Source organism: Budorcas taxicolor, chromosome 22, assembly GCF_023091745.1.
Source record: "Budorcas taxicolor isolate Tak-1 chromosome 22, Takin1.1, whole genome shotgun sequence".
Classification (NCBI taxonomy): Eukaryota; Metazoa; Chordata; class Mammalia; order Artiodactyla; family Bovidae; genus Budorcas; species Budorcas taxicolor.
Genome location: NC_068931.1, coordinates 1,886,915 through 1,897,862, shown reverse-complemented (window position 1 = coordinate 1,897,862; position 10,948 = coordinate 1,886,915). Strand labels below are relative to the sequence as shown.

The 10,948-nt window shown below is 46.5% G+C and overlaps 1 non-coding gene across 1 annotated transcript; it reads right to left on the bottom strand.

The window, feature by feature from the left end:
* Positions 1–1,207: 1,207 nt before the first annotated feature.
* On the bottom strand, positions 1,208–1,279 carry TRNAC-ACA (transfer RNA cysteine (anticodon ACA)). Its single transcript has one exon. It is a non-coding gene; the product is annotated as a tRNA-Cys (tRNA).
* Positions 1,280–10,948: the final 9,669 nt, after the last annotated feature.

Below are 10,948 nucleotides of genomic sequence, written 5' to 3'. Positions count from 1 at the left end.
AAATAGAGTTTTAAAATACTTGCAATAAAAACTGATGGATCTCCAGCGAGAAGTAGGTAAACTCACAGTTGTAGCTGGGTCTCCAACACTCCTCTCTCAACTAAGCAGAAATTAATCCATCAACAAAACAAACAGCATCATCAGCCAATGAGATTTAATTGATATTCATGGAACATGCCCCCCAAAGCAGGAGAATGCATATTCTTCTTTTGTGCATATGTGTGCAGATCATTTTCTGGCCTATCAAACAAATCTTAACAATTTAAATTAATTTTAAAATTAATTCAATTAAATTTCAGTCATACAAAATATTTTCTTTGACCACATGCAGTTAACTTATATATCAGTGATATAATGATATCTGGAAAATGCTGAAATGTTTGGAAATTAAATAACACACTTCTAAATAACACACAGGTCAAAGAATAAATCAAAAGAAAAAATAGAAAATGTTTTGTTCTGAAAATTAAAGCCTAGCACATCAAATTTCTGAGATAACGCAAGGGCTTTCCTTTGGAAAAAACTGATAACCATATAGACCTACATTAGCAAAGAAAAAATATCTCAGATCAAAAACCTGAGCTTCCACTTCAAGTAATTAGGAAAAGAGATGAAAACAAAATATGAAGTCAACAAAATAATTTAATTAATAAGGAACAATATGAAAAATAATAAGCTAGAACCAGAAAAACAAAAAGTCAAAGGAACTAAAGCCTGTTTCTTTGAGAAGATCATTAAAATTGCTAAATCTACACACAGATTAATTGGGAAAAAAGAGAAACGCCCGGATAATCAGAACGATAACTGAGAGGGTTAGCACAGCTACAGCTTCTAGTCATCAAATAGAGGAAATACTACGAATAACCAAACCAATCGATTCGGCGGCTGAGATAAACGGACAATCTTCTTGCAAGACATACACTTCATGCAAGGAAAAAAATGGAATGGACAATCTGAATAGTTCTTTAACTATTTAAAATTAAATCATAGTTTATAATCTTTTCCCTAGAAAAATTCCAGTCTCATTAATTCACTAATGAATTCTACCAAACATTTAAGGAATGAAAAGTGAAAGTGAAAGTAAAGCCGCTCAGTCGTGGCCGACTCTTTGCTACCCCGTGGTCTGTAGCCTACAACACTCCTCCGTCCATGGGATTTTCCAGGCAAGAGTACTGGAGTGGGGTGCCATTGCCTTCTCCAGAGGATCTTCCCAACCCAGGGATTGAACCTGGGCCTCCTACATTGTAGGCAGATGCTTTACCATCTGAGCCACCAGGGAAGATGGCTATTTAAGGAATAAATAATATCAATTTTAGACAAATTCTTTCAGAAAATTGAAGAGGAAGGAACATATTTGTACTCATTATCTAAAGTCAGCATTACCCAGAAACCAAAACCAGACAAAAATATGATGAGGAAATTTCAGGTCAATATTCATCATGAACACAGCTGTAAATCTTTTATTTTTTCTTCTACATATTGTGACAGTTGTAAAACTTTTAAATAAAATCTCAGAAACTTAAGTTCAACAATATCAACCAGCAAGGACCACATGGAACTTCCTCATGCAGCCTAGATGGGAGGGGAGTTTGGGGGAGAATGGATACATGTATGTGTGTGGCTGAGTCTCTTTGCTGTCCACCCGACACAATCCAAACATTGTTAATCAGCTATACTCCTCCCTTGTGGCTCAACTGGTAAAGAATCCACCTGGAATGCAGGAGACCTGAGTTCAATCCCTGGGTTGGGAAGATCCCCTGGGGAAGGGAAGGCTAGCCACTCCAACATTCTGGCCTGGAGAATTCCATGAACTGTATAGACCATGGGGTCACAGAGTCAGACATGACTGAGTTTCACTTTCACTTTCCAATAGAAAATAAAGAGTTAAAAAATAAAGAAAACCAGAAACACTAATTGACAGAATCCAACACTAATTCATGCTGGAAGAACTTCCCTAGCTGACCAAAGCCATCTATGAACACCCACCAGCTGCCATCACCCCTGGTGGTGATGGAAGGCTGTCTTTCTGTGTGCTGTCCAGGAAAACTCATGAAGAAATCCTTCCCGCCGGGCCTCGCCTCATGGTGACTGTGGCTCTGCGGTATTTCCGGCTGCATCTGCATTTGTGTGGGCAGGACATAATAACCAACCAGCCTCTGCTGGTAAATGACCAGCACATCAGTACACTAAGCCTAGTACACGAGGTCTTCCTGTTTATTTTTTTTAAACTATATCCATCAGGAGCATTTGCACATCAAAACTCTGTTTAAAGAAGATGCAATTTGCCTTCAGAACAGGAGAGTAAACATAAGCATTATATATCACTGCCAAATTGAATAAAAAACATCTTGATATGCTAAGAATTCCTAATGAGAGGCTATTGGCTAAATAAACAACTTAAAAGACACTTTACAGTAACGGGAAGAGTGTGGGCTTTCGTGTGAGACAGACAGTTCTATTCGCTCCCAGACAGCGCCCTCATTTTTAAAGTGAGATTTAAAAAAGAAAAAAGCCCATCAGGGTTCATGGGAACGTATGTGGAGTTCTCCGCAAATAAGGCCTGATAAATACGCTGGTATTGTTAACATGCACTGTCTGACTTGTCCTGTGTCTCCTGCCATCCACTTAAGGAAACCCTGGGCTGCTCTGGCGGCTCAGTCAGTAAAGAATCCCCCTGTAGTGTGAGAGACCCAGGTTCCATCCCTGGGTCGGGAAGATCCCCTGGAGGAGGGCACGGCAACTTACTCCAATATTCTTTCCTGGAGAACCCCAGGGACAGAGGAGCCTGGCTGGCTGTATGGAGTCACAGAGTCAGACATGACTGTACAACTAACATTTTCACTTTCAAGGAAACACAAACATATGTTTAAATTTTAAAAATAAATACATGGGGAAAAAAAGTATTTACCTTACAAAATTGATGTTTATGAGCAGTTTTGATTATTGTGCATTAAATCACAATTTAATTCCAGGAGTACATAAATCACATCAGAAGGGTTCATGTACTTAACACTGCTTTGAAAACAGTACGGCTCATTATCAACTAGCAAATCTGTTTTATAGGCCGAGTCATGTTAAAATTTGCATAGATTGACTTCACGGTGGGAGCCACGGTGTTGTTCTTAGTACAAATCCAGCAGAAATCAGCAGAATCTGGTGGAGAGAATCCTTCTCCGAGCATCTGCCCAGATGAAGTTCTGCCCTTTCTCCTTTGACGTTCTTGGATATCTGACCTCAAGCAGGTGGTGGGAAGGGCTGAGGGGCGTTGCCCTCTGGGACGTGGCTGATGTTCTGACAACTCCAGGTGGGGTGGAAGGTAATGCTCTCGCTGCGACTCCCCATTCAGACTCCGTTTAGTTCATTCAAAACGCAGTTCAAGTGTGTGTGTTCTGAGTCAAAATGAACCATTTCTAGTATTTTGTTTTTCGTAAGAGCGTTCTTCTTTAAAAACTTAAAATATATAAAGTATAAATTATCCCAGACATAACAGTAATCTAGCGTGCAGTGTGAATGAGCTCATCAATGTATGTCATAAAACAGACCCTACAAGTGGTCTCTCTCTGGTCTCCGAGGGCCTTTCACTAACTTCTTGGTCTGTACTGAAGTGGAATATTATCCAGCCACAAAAGACAGAAATCCTGCCTGAGGTGTCCTGGGAGAACCTGGGCTATGCAGCCTGATCCCAGGGCAGGCTAAGGTGTGTGCACGAGTGTGCAGGTGTGCATGTGTATATGTACAGCTCACGTGTGTGTGTGTGTGTGTGTGCGCACATGTCTTACAGGGAGGTAAGAATGGAGAGGGCAGCTAGAACGATCCTGAGACAAGTCACATGAGAAGGACTTTGAGCAGCAGATTCAGCTGTTTGGGATTTTCTTCATTTATGAATGGAAGATCTTTGAAGGGTTTTGAGCAGCCGGGTGCTTGGAGAGGATGGAGAAAAACAGGTGCTCTTCCACCCGCCTGCCTGGGGCCATGGCCTGGTTTGAGCATCTCTCCTCCGAGACCTTGGGTGCGTTGCATCCTGAGATATATTTGACCTCAGTTTTCTCAGGTCCGACCTGGAGAGTGGAGGGCACTGGCCTCCTAGAGAAGTTAGGACATGAGCATGAACACCTGGGAGGCAGAGGAAGGGAGAACTCACAGATCATGGTGGCCGACAGGATGGAGGGGTGCAGAGAAGGAAGTCTTTCTAGACAATTGCAAAGATCGAGCCTGAGGAGTGGGGAGGATGAGTCCATGCACTCCTGGAGAGTGAGCAAAGCAGGCGAGGTTGTCCTGGAAGCTATTGGAGAGCTGCCTGGTGGAGCCGCCCAGAAAACTCTAGGAGCTGAAGTCTAGAAACCTCACAAGTCAGAGAGTTTTCCATCTGAGTCTCCATGGTTACTCCGGACACCCTGTCAGGCTTTAGGAGAGAAAGTTCAAGCTCAGGAAGCCTGGACTCTCTGTGGGGCTGGGTCAGCAGAGCAGAAACAGATCTTCTGGGTCAGGATCCTAGAACCACCCTGTAGAACGCTCCCTGTGCTCTCTGCCTTTTTCAGCAACATTTGGAAGATGCTGGTTAGGAAAATTGCCATTTTTTCAGAGAGAGAGAGAGAAAAGTCAGAGTTACTGAACACACTCAGAAATTCGCGGACCTGCTGAACAATTTATATCCAAACACAATGGCACCATCTGGGGGTATCACTGGTGGGTCTCAACAGCCTGTGGGCAACAGACATTAGGAAAACTTTCCCCAGTTCCATTTACAGGGGACAAAGAAGATGCAGAGACAAACACGGCTGAGGAAATGCAGGCAGATCCCACAGCTTCACTGGAGCATCCCTGGAGCTCAGAGAATCACCACCCACAACTCAATTATACCAGAGTGATCTGAGACAGGAAGAGATTAGAATTTCTATCAAGGGTCTTCGAGATACAAACAGCCCTTCAGAACACCCGTGCCTAGTCAGGCAGCTTCCTTTCTCCCTGGGCAGAGCGTGGCAGGATGGCCCACCGTGGGGCCCTGCCCAGCACGGTCCCTCCTGTGCTCACGCGCTCATTCAATAAGTAATTGTCCAGTGAGACACACAGGAGTAACAGCTCGTCTCAGCAGACCCCCTTCCCTGGAGTCTTGGTCGGTAGCTTAGTGAACTGAGCCAGAACACTCCCCTACACGAGCCTCTGGATTAAGAACTGATGATGGGTGAAAGCGTTGGGATAAAATAATGCGACACTAGAAAGCGTTTTCTAGACGCTGCTTCCTGAAGCTTTCAAAATGAAAGCCAGAATAGAAAACCCTGTTTAGAAATACTCTGCTTGCTCATTTTCTTTAGGCTGTTAATTTTCTTTAGGTTTGAATTTATTCCTGACTTGCAACCAAGGAATTAAATTGTCCTTCAGAAAATAAGACCTCTCCCCGCCCCACCCAATGAGCACAGCCGGGTTTCCTTGGGTAGTTTCTACAGCCAGGGAAAGCAGAAAGTGATCCTGGCGTTTCTACTGAAGGCATTAGCTCAGCAGCCGCTAAATCAGTGCAGCTGAGATACGGTCTAGGAGCAGCCTAGCCAAGGTCTAAACACACACGTCCTGTTGGAAGCCTGTGTGCCCTTGAAACAAAAGGGTATCCAAAGCTGCTGCTGGCATTAGGCGACGCGGGCTGGTGTGACCACCTGGCTTTGAATGTATTCGTTGGGGCTTTTCTGGATCCTTTAATTCTCCCGCTCATGAGACAGTCGAGCATTGACTCTGCACTGACTAGACAGGCACTGGGTGTTCAGATGGTCCCAAACTCACCCCCAGAAGCTTGGTTTCTGCATTTCAAACAAACTAGATGGTGAGGCTCGGAACACACGCGCTCTGGGCGGCAAGATCAGTCCTCTGTCTAGGAGTTCAGGTGTTTCCAGCACCAGGGGACACCACAGCCCAGAAAGCCCTGTCTGTCCACCCTCCCAACTCCTCCTCCATCCTCTTGGGTCATTTTGAAAACTCTTTACATCTTTTTGAAGCCCTTCTCTTCAAGTTCTGACTCTCAGAAGAAGTGCTCTACGGGAAGCAGGGTAAGCTCACCAGAGAGGCTAAGTGCTGAGAAGGAATAAGAGATTATCTTGGAGGAACAAGAAAACCAGGGCTGAAACTAGTGAGGGGATGGTCATGGTCTCAACATTCTTCTAAAAACGGTTTCCCAACTAAGGGACATGTCTTAGTACCTGGGCTTAATTCTATAGAAGGAAAAGCACACACACACACGTCAGTGCAGTTGCACACCTACCGCAAAGTTAACCTTTCATATCACTCCTATGTAATCCGTGGGGAATACGTTCGTCTGCATATTCTGTATCTTGATATGTTGAATACATTTTGTAATGAAGGAAATGCCAAGAGCTGCAGAGCAGCATGGCTAAAATCAAGTTCAGCTCACCGGAAGCAGATTCTTCTTTTCCGCACCTCCAACAGAGGGTCCATCTACCTACGGGGCTCTTCGCTCTGTTGTGAGAACAAGACCAGAGCCAGGCCTGTCTGGACTGGCCAGGCTGCTGGAGAGACGCTGCTTGTCGGGCGGCTCTCCTCAGCTCATAAACCACCTCTCGGTCGTCTTCCTTTTCTTTTGTGTTCCTTTGCAGACTGCAGGGACCTCTAATAGAGGCTGTGGAAGTCAACGTGCTTTCATTGTTTGCTAAGTAAACTGTCACAGGGATAAGCAAATGGGGGCACAGAGCAGGGTCCATCTGGACCCCCAGTGCCTATTCTAGTTGGTGCAGAGTTCCTGCGTGGTGGGTGGGGAGTTAAATTACCATCAAAGGGCCTGAGAGGCTTCCCCAGGGCAGCCCACATTTAAAACACTGCCTACTTTCAGCCATGCTTTCCACGGCGTAGGGGCTCACTGTGGTCTAGTTATTTGCTGTTGGCCGACAGATCGTGCGAAAACACGCATCTGCTCTAAGAAAAACTAGAAGAGCAGACTGCCTGGTACTTCGAAGCACCAAGGTTTCAGAACACCAGAGGCTGGGGAGGTTTCAACTGATGGCTGACAAATGATCTTTTGAGATTTTTCTGCAAATGACTACCCCCAAACTGCTTAATTCACACAGACCATCACCAAAGGCATTTGGCTTGGGGATTTATTTGAGTTTACTTATAGAAAATTTGTTCTTTAATCCATCTTCTCCAGGCCCACAAAGTTGACTACACCATGGGATGATTTCTGAGAATAAGGCAGTATCCAAGTCTGATCATTTAAGCATCATTTCATTTGGGGGCAATTGAAGGTTGTCATAAGATGCTTTCATCAATAATCCTTTTCCCTGGCTAGTTAATATGTTCTCTGATGCTTAATTTGGCTGATCTTATTTTTAATATTTTTTATACTGGTACTCTAAGGATTATCAGGGCTTTCTCTCTAAAGGGAGTAAACCTGGGTGTTGTCAGTCTAGGCGATGTCAGGCTTGAGATCTCAAGAGCAGGGTATGCCTGCAGGTGGGTGTGCAGCCCCTTCCAGTGGACTCTTGTATTTCTGCTCAGTTCCAAGGTTGCCTTCTTTTCAGACACATTTGTTAAGGTGATTAACTTCAGGAATTCATGCTGCTCAAAGTGAGTGAAACGGTGAATGTTTTGACCATTTTGATGCAGAAATCTAAGAAAACAGTCATCAGAATCAGGGACAGAGGCCTGAAATCCCCGGCAGGCTTTGAGAGGGGCAATAAAGACACAGAAAGCTATAAAAGCAGGTGATTTAGAGGGAGGCAAGTGTTTGAGCACAGCTGGTATTTTAAAATCTGACATTATTTTCAGTATTTATTTTAAATCTCAACGCTTAAATTGATTTAAGAAGGTCAAAGAACGTGCTCTTTTTTTCCCCTTACGCAGGGAGAATTGGGATGACCCTAAATACAAAGGAAGGAAGAACTGTCTTTGGTCGACTTTAAAGAAGTCGGCAGTCACCTGTACCTTCCACAGAGCAACCACTGACGCCAATTCTGAATGTCAAGAACAAGCAAAGAAATAAAATAAAAGGGACATGAAAATACGTGCTGTGTGCATGGGTCCCCTTCCCTGGCTGTGCGGCTACCCCGGCTTCCAGAACCATCCCTCACCCCCCGAGCCCTGCTGGCCACACAGAGGGTATTCCCAGGGCTGCAGAGACCCCCAGGTCTGCAGCCGTACTGTATGTAAGCCAAGGGGTGTGTTCTTAGTGCTTGTCAAAACAATCCTGAAATCCCATTTTCCTTTAATAAAGTATGGTTTTGTCCTCCAGATGCATGCGTGAATAAGATGTCATCCCCTGTTTCAGTTCCGGATTGCACCCCGCTGATGTTCCTAGGCAGCAGGAAAATTACCTTATTGAAGCATATTGCTGGCAGCGACCACGGGCCACATTCTGCATCAGTATTACACACATGACATATTCAGAGACCTTTGAGTAAGACTATGAATGTCAAGTGATTGAAAAGATTATACCGGCTCAGGGCTTTTTCTTGGGGTAGAAAAGGTTGTGGTTCTGGGTGAGTGTCTTTCAGATCAATATCATTATGTCATAAAAACATGTCACAAAATAGTTTACTTCGCAGCTTCCCCACTTGCCTGCTTCTCCCAGCCCCAAGGTCCGGGTGGAGCTGCTGCCATGGTTGGCGAAGTTGTGTGGCCAGTCGTGCCTCTGTGTGTCCTGATGATCTGCAGATACGTGCATATTCCTGGTCCTTGGCACAGCCAGGGGTCTGAGAAAACCCCACGCAGGTGTGTCAGGAGATTGGGTGAGTTACACTCGCCAGCGTCCTGCACCAGCGGAGGTGTGGAGGCGCCCGAGCACACGTGCACACACACAAGATGCAGAAGCATGCTGACTGCCCGTGAATGACCAGGTTTGCTAAAACTGTAGGCAGAGGCTGAAGGTGGCCGTCAGAAGTGCAGAGCATCCCCCATGAGCTTAGCTCTCCGGGTATCAGGTGTAGCGGCAGTGACCCCCACCTCCCTCGGCACTGCGCAGACCTGGGAGGCCCTGCCTGTGTCCCCACCAAGAGCAGAGCTGTGCCCTTCGCTCCACTGGTCCTGGAGTCCAGAGAGCTGTGTGGGAGTGGAGTGAGCCCCCTCAAAGTAGGTGATACCTTTGGGGAACAGCTCCAGGAGGGCCTTGACCGAGTCTTAGAACCCCTTGGCCCCTGGTCACCCTGGGGCTGGGGCACTTCTGCACAGTCTCGATCAGGATGAGATCATGTCACGTCCAAAGTCAAGTTCTAGTCCATCCCTAATGGCTGCAGCCACATCCGTGAACAGATGCACATCATTGTAGAATGTACCGAGTTAACCAGTGTGAACTCTTGTTCTTCCACTAGGAAGACCAGAGACTGATTCTCCACACCTCAACACGCAGCTTTTTTCTTTTAAAAATATACAAATATGATCCAGCAGAAATTCACCATTGTTTGATCTCTCTGAGTAGCATCGTTCACATCAGTTATTCAAAGGAGAAAAGGAAAGCACGCAGAACAAAAATTGTTCAGTGGAAACAGGAATTGTGTTCTAGGAGGCCTTCCTCATGCAGAACTCATGCTAGCGACCCTTCTCGGGAGGGGGCACCGGACGGAAACCTTCCAGAATGGGAGCGCTGGCCTCTGCGGACGATACTCTCAGGTTTTGCCTCTTTTTGAAGGACAGTGCCGCTTTCTGTCTTTCATAGACTTCACTTCCTATAGATTTCTTGTCGATTTCACTTCCTGTCTTTCTCTGCCCACTTTGCCTGTGTCATTCATCTACCTCGAGCGCGTCTCTCTCTTTTTTCACTCATCTTGGCCTCCAGGCCGAGAGTCGACCACTGCTCCCTCTGTGGCCACTGTAAGGAGCCTTGGGCAGCAGGCCTGGCCGTCGTGCTGTGAAGAGGCCAACAGAGACCCGGGTTCAAAACCGCAGAGACGTGCAGCTCCTCCTCGGCTCACCATAGAGCTGCCGCTTCGATGATGGGCAGAGTTTTCCTTTCAGGAAGGGAACCAGATTGCAGGGTTTACTGAAACACTGTGCGCTGCGTTGTGCCATGCTCCTCAGTGGCTGGGACAGAAAGCTATTACTCCTGGGAATGCTTCACAAACCCCATGACCACCAAGCCTCCGTGCCTTCAGGAACCGTCCAGACCAGCTCCTACTACTTGGTTTACGTCCTTGACAGCATCATCTCGTGCCCATGCACAAGGTGATGCGTGCATGGGCCTCTGGAGCTATGACGCAAAGATCTGTGCAAGCAGCTATGACCTGCACGAGGACAGACAGTGCAGAGCTGGGCATACATCAGCCCCCAGAAATGCGAACGTCTTACGGGTGTGAAGTCCAGCCACCCTGCAGCCTGGGTCCCTTCCTCCGGATGAAATTCTAGGATGGAGAAAGCTGACCAGGGACCCAGTGGCTCATTCACTGAGGGATCCATCAAGGTGCCCTGTGACCACAAACACCGAAACCAACCCCCCTTAAAAAGCGGATCCTCTCTGCATTCGCTCTAAGTGTGCCCATCTCTGGGCGCCGTCCACACCCCGTGTGTTTGCTCTTCTCTTCTGCTCACTTTATAGAAAGGAAAGTCCCCTCCCTTACTTCCTCTGACTCGGACAGATCAATGTGCTTCATGGTGATTTCATGACATCAGTGTTTATAAAGGTAAATCACTCTAGCATATCCCCTCCCCCAGAGGATGTATCTGGGGATGTTGGATTGTATAAAGTCCCAGCATAAATAGAGATGGTATCATCTTGCTCTCTTTTCCCAGAGTAAACGCTGGAGCTGGTCCAAGGCCCACATCAGCCCAGCAGGCTGGGCCCCAGCGAGCATCTCTGTGGGCTCGGCGCTGTCGCCCTCTTCTCTGCTTTGTTCTGCTTTTACTGTAAATCCTGAGCTTACCACAGGGGCAATTCAGCACCAGAGTGGAGGATTACTCTCCCACCCCCAGGACCCCACTCATGTGAACCGGTCACCAGGCACAGTCAGGGCAACAGTGT